Source organism: Cajanus cajan, chromosome 1, assembly GCF_000230855.2.
Source record: "Cajanus cajan strain Asha chromosome 1, NIPB_CcT2T_4, whole genome shotgun sequence".
NCBI lineage: Eukaryota > Viridiplantae > Streptophyta > Magnoliopsida > Fabales > Fabaceae > Cajanus > Cajanus cajan.
The window spans coordinates 69014050-69020355 of record NC_138517.1 but is presented as its reverse complement, the minus strand read 5'-3'; the positions used below and the strand labels follow the sequence as shown (position 1 = coordinate 69020355).

Sequence of the window (6306 nt, the reverse complement as noted above, 5' to 3'; positions counted from 1 at the left end):
TATGTAAGTTACTGTAAATGAAATTTATGTAGCATTATCTAACAAGATTTTCTAAATTCAATAACATGTATTTTATTATATAATTTGACTGTTTCTCGAATAGCGTTGTGAGCACGCTGTAAATTTGAGAAACTCAATTTAAGAAAATTTAAGTAATCTATAATCCAAATAATAATTTATTGAGTGTAGATTAAGAATAAATACAATTAAGAGAGAAAATATCTAAATTAAAATTTATAAAAGTTCTCTAAGAATTTAACTAGAAAAAATTATTCTGCTAAAACCTTAAGCTAGAAAATTATGAAAAAATGTTCAAAAGGTTATAAATAATTTTATCATCAATATAGTATGCTTGGAATAATTAATAAAAATGTATAGTTAGGTGAAATTAAAATACAAGTCTCAACCAATCAAATTATGACACATAAGAAAATTCTAATTTATTTAATTAATATTAATTAACATAATTAAGAGATGATCAAGAGACAAAAGTTTATATTTTTAATGGTCAAGATTCTAATGATGATATTATAGTTTCTCAAAATTATAATTAATTTGTAAGATATTTTAATAATTCTACAATATTCTAGAAAGTTCTACAAAATTCTCCAAAGTAGATATCTAATTACCAAGTGATTAAATGGGTTGGAAGCTTAACTATTAAGATATTCAAATAATTCAAGAAAGTTCTATAAAATTCTACATAATAGAAATCTAGAATGGATTAGATGCTTAACCATTAAGATATTGAAATAATTCTACAAAATTCTAGGATGTTCTATAAATTTCTACAAAAAAAAGGGACACATAATCACCATGTGATTAAAATGAATTGAAAACTTAATCATTAAGATAACTAAATAACTCTACAAAATTCTATAAAGTGGACATCTCATCACCAAATTATTGAATAAATTGGAAACTTAATCATTAAGATACTTAAATAATTCAAGGAAATTCTAGAAAGTCCTATAAATATCTACAAAATGGACACCTAATCACAATGTTATTAAAATATCTTAGGAAATATCAAGAAATATCTACAAATCTAGAAGATTGGAGAATGGAGGTGGAGACTAGTATACATAGGAGAAACCACACACCAAAAAGCTCACCAACAACCCTTAACAACTAGACATAAACCAATGTCAAAGAAACACCCAAAAATACTTCATCTTTTCCACAACCAAGGAGGAAAACAAGGAGTAAACAACTAAAATTTCAAGAAAAAGGGAAGAAAGGAAGAAGATAAGAGGAAGAAAAAGAAGTATGAAAAGAAGAAATCAAGAAAATTAGGAGAAAACTAGCAAGCTTGGAGAAATAGGTATGGGTTAGATGTTTAATTTTATTCATGTCTATATAGTTGTAAAATAAATATTGATCTTTACTTATAAGTTTTGATGCTTGGAACCTTAGGTTAGTTGATATGGTTTTTTGATTGTACTTTCGATAAATTTGATGTTTTAAGGTTGAATCTTGAAGTTGTTGATTGTTTATGATTGAATGTTTGTATTGAAATTGTTTTAATTGTATGTGAGGAGTTGATTAAGAATAATTTTTGAAGTGATAGACTAATAGTGATGCATATTGCATATTGCATAATGTCATTTTTGATTCAAAAGATTTTTGGGGGGAAAAGAAAAGAATTTCAATAAATAAATAAATAAATAAATATTTGAGAAATGAATTTTTATTGAGAATATTTGATAGAAAAAGAATGAGTTTTATAATTTTGAAATGATATATTTTACGCGAATTCTTTTCTTTATGTTTACTATCCGAGACATTGGTGGCAAGAGATTGATTGTGATTGATGGAGTTTAGGTTGAAGCAATGGATGGATTCTTGCTTCTTGTGACCTACTCCGAATATGAAGACCTTTTCCTTGAGCTTGTCATGGATTGAATGATGGAGGAAGATGATTGAATGATAGAAGAAAATCCCTAAGCTATGGATGGAAGCATCCAAGCTCAAGAACCAAAAGAAAGCTCACTTTCAAGCTTAGGAATGGAGGTTTTCCTAGAACTAGGGAAGGTGAGATTTCGGTGACCTTTGAGAGAATTAGAGCTGAAGTAAAATTCAGATATTCTCATTCATCAAAAGTGTTTACAAAATGGAAGGATACAAGCATATAAAGCCACGGATCAAGGAGCCACCCATGTGCACTAGCGAATGGCGCCAATTTGAATTCAAATTCAAATTTGAATTCAAATTGGACGTCCAACTATCCTAAACCATGTGCAGCCATTCCTTCTAGATTATTAATTTCATTTAGAGGTAATTTAGGGTTCATTTGAATGTACACATGTGCAGCCCCCTTTGGCACAAAACATGTGACTCAAATGAAACACTAATTACTCCTAAATGTAATTAACATTCTATGATTCATGCTTTATTACTTAATCCTTCTAAATTCCTATTCTAATGGCCTAAATACAATGGCCAAGCAAATACAATGAAAAGGGAAAATTACAAGAATGAAAATGAGCCCAATATTGGGTACCAAAAGCCCAAAGGCCCATGAAGCCCAAAACTAGGCCCAATAAGCCTATGGCCTAAAATGCTATCCTAAATGGTCCAAAATACAAGACCAAAATATATGATACCTACACTAATATGATATATAGAAGACATAAGGAAAAATAGCTAAAACGAGATATGACCCATGAGAAGCTCAAATTGGGCCTTCCAGGCCCATCGGGCCCATTGGACCTTGACTGACCCAATCCTCCATGTCTAGCCCACTCCTCTTGGCTCCTTCAATATGTCACCTCTTGCCTTCCTAGGCATGATTTCATCATCCCCTCCCTCTTGAAAAGGATTTGTCCTCAAATCACGAGGATGCATGGAATAAGAATCATCACCTACATACACAACATACCATGTATAAGAGGTGACATGTTCAGAGGAAAAAAATGGAATGTGGATCCTAAGAGGAATCCTTCTAACTAGCCTCGCAAAGAAAACTAAACTATTAAAATTAGACTCCCTAAAAGTAGCAATAGGATCATCTTCTAAGTATAACCTAGAATGAAATCCTAAAAATTTAGTGACACTATGACTAAGACAATGAAAAGAATGATTCTTAAAAACTACAACATCTTGCCTAAAGTGTAACACCATGGAAAATACTAAGTTATTTAGTATATATGTATGTATGTATATGTTATTTATGTGGATTTGGAATGTACTTACTTCTATGCATGTTGTATGTTAATGTGATTTTGATTAGTTATTTAAGCATGATAGTGATTTTATAGTATGAGATGAGAGGTTGATGTTTTGATAGTTTGTATAGGCATGTGTGTGCATGAATTTGGTGAATGATGCATTGTACACCATTATACTGAACCAGTATTAAGAGGGAAGAAGACTGATCACCTTCCTCCTCATCTTGGTTAAGTGAAGTATTATGGCATGCAACTCATTATTCCAAGCATCTATATCTGAAAGTGATATTTGTTTGTGTGTTGACACATGTTGCATTTCATATGGTGGTGAGTTGTGAGTATTGCATGGAAAGGAATAAGATGGGTAGGAGATCGAAGGATAGGAACATAAGATAAATCTGGTCTTTCTGAGTGAATTTGAGGTTGTTTCAGAGCTTAGGGAGTTGAAATACTTCAAGGAATAGGATATTTGAGGTGAATAGGTGCTAAGGGTGAAATTTGGAAATTTTGAAAAATGGCTATATATAGGGACTTAGGACCGGAGGATTTCATTTGTCAGACAGAGACAGTTTTTAGAGAGAGAAAGTAGAGAGAGAAAGGCTCTGGTCCGGAGGGAAGCTGAGGACATATTTGGGAAGCTTATCAAGCCAGGATCAATCTTCACAACTAGAGTTTCAGGAGATTTGGCCTCTAAAGCCTTGAAAATTGAGATTGAAGTTTGAATTGGGAATTTGGGGGTTTGTCCAAATCTTGCATTTCTGAAGTTTCTGAGGTAAGGGTAGTACTTATAAGACTTAATCTAGTATGTATGGGTTTGAAATATCATATTAATTTCATGATTTAAGCTTGATTAAGGATGGATTGAGGAAAAAGGGGTTTGATAGGGTTTTCATGATTTCTTCATGATTTCCATGGATTAATGGTTAAAACTTGATTTTCTTGCTTAAAATGTTGTTTTTGAATATTGTTTATGCTTTATAATGGTTCAATTTCGTGTAATTTGGATTGGATTCATGAATTGGAAGGAATTTTGATGATTTTCAAGTTTTCTGTCGTGAAAGTTACTATTCACATGAATAGTACTATTCACATGAATAGTACTATTCATATGAATTCCGTCTGATTGCATAATTTACTATTCATTCAATTTACTATTCATTCAATTTGAATTTACTATTCATTCAATTTGAATTTACTATTCATTCAATTTGAGTTTACTATTCAGTCACGAATTGATTTCAGAAATTACTGTTCATGTGCATAGTACTATTACTATTCACATGAATAGTACTTTTCATGAGTATTTTGATTTTGTCATGAAAGTTGTAGCCTTAGATGTTAGCTTTCTAATGGCATTGGAATCACCCAAAAAGGAGGTCTAGAACTCTAGATATGATTGTTCTAGTGAATGATTTGGCATGGTTATGGAAAAGTTGTATGTAATTATGAAATATGCTATGTGCATGTGGTTTGGAAAAGCTAATAGAACTCAGAGGAGTAAGGTTATGGTATGGAAGATCTCTTGGTGAGATCAGGATATAATCTTTGGAAAACTATAAAATTTGTGAATCCCATGGTGAGGATTCCAATAAGGAACTTTTCCAAGGATTATATAATAAACCACTTCAGATGTTAGGTGAATTCTGAAGTACTCCTCTAAGTATTCTATTTGCTACCGGTATGGGTCTGGGCCGAGTCATACCGATGGATGAGGTGGCTCCACCAGGGTTACGTGACGACGTAAATCCAACTGTATATTTTCCATGAGAGGTTAGGCGTGGGACATGGGTTGCTGACATGTTTCACCGTATCAACACTTGGTTTGGATGGTGTTGAGGCCAACATTTGGTTTGGATGTGTTGGTTACATCATGGATTATACAGTGGTGTGACTTTGTTTTTGGATGTGGAATATGTATACATATGGTATGGATTGTATACATTGGTATGGATGTGTATACCTTAGATTCTGGATTGGTTTATATTTGGCATGGAAATAACTATTTTAATGTTCATTTCCTTGGTATGGATATGTATTGTTGATGAATATCTAGTTTAATGATATTTCATTTTATTGTACTATGGTTGGTTTTTATACGTGCTAACCCTTATGTTTCCATGTGGTTTGGACTGTGATGATCTCACTTTGTGGGGGAGCAGATCAGGTGTGAGGCTTTGGGATAGCAAGAAGTCTTTGGTAGCTGCTTTGAGAAGTAGCTAGGTTTAGAGCTTGACCAGCACCTAGGGTGTCTTATATGATGTTATTATGGGATTACTGTATAATTTTACTAAGACTGACTCTGATATAATTATGTTTGATATTATGAAGACAAATTTTTACACTCTAGCGTAGCTGGCTTTTGCTCTATTTTCTATATTATATATCATTTTATTTTAGTTGGTTTTGATGTGACGGCCTAGGGTGGGTCGTTACATAAAGTACCCTAAATGGTAGCCTAGGCTTTTCCTAAAATATAAAGAAAAAAATACTAGAAAACGTCCTAAACAATTTTGAATCATATTGTTTGGTAGATAAAATGTCTTGGAAAATCTTGAAAACTCATATAAACTATTTGTGTCTTGTAGGGAAGTATGCAAAATAAGTTCAAATAAAGATGAACTTCCCATAAGATCAAAAATAGGATATGAAATATGACAAGTTGTATCTATCAAACAATATATTCCAAAAGTTGGGTGCTTTATTAGAACAACTAAGGTAGAAAGAGTCTTAAAGAGAGGGAGGCTAACTGCCTTGGGCACCTCCAAGGAAGTAGCACAAGAAGTAGAACTAAGTGTAGTCCACTCCTTCTTCACTACATCTTGAAGTTGAGATTCATTTTTCTTTAAAATATTTTGTGCTAAAATCTCTACTTCATGACTAGTGGTAGTAGAAGGGTTAGAGGTAAGGTCTTTATGTGTGAAGTGAGTATTTAGCAAATGGTTTGTAGAACAACTCTCTTCACTCACAAGGCCTTTAGAGGAGATGTTTTCCTCCTTACTCTTCCCTAATGCCTTTTTTCTTTCTTTTTCTCTTGTTTTTCTTAATTTTTCTTTTGCTAAATTTTTTTCTTCTTTTTGTTTAAGAATGAGAATTTCTTCCTCCAAAATTGCAAGTTGTGCTTCTCTTTCAAGTTTTT

The 6306-nt window shown here is 32.3% G+C and overlaps 1 long non-coding RNA gene across 1 annotated transcript; it reads left to right on the top strand.

Moving 5' to 3' along the window:
- The first annotated feature begins 674 nt into the window (after positions 1-674).
- On the top strand, positions 675-5521 carry LOC145950645 (uncharacterized). The gene is made up of 2 exons (XR_014428463.1): positions 675-3942; positions 5330-5521. It is a non-coding gene; the product is annotated as an uncharacterized LOC145950645 (long non-coding RNA).
- Positions 5522-6306: the final 785 nt, after the last annotated feature.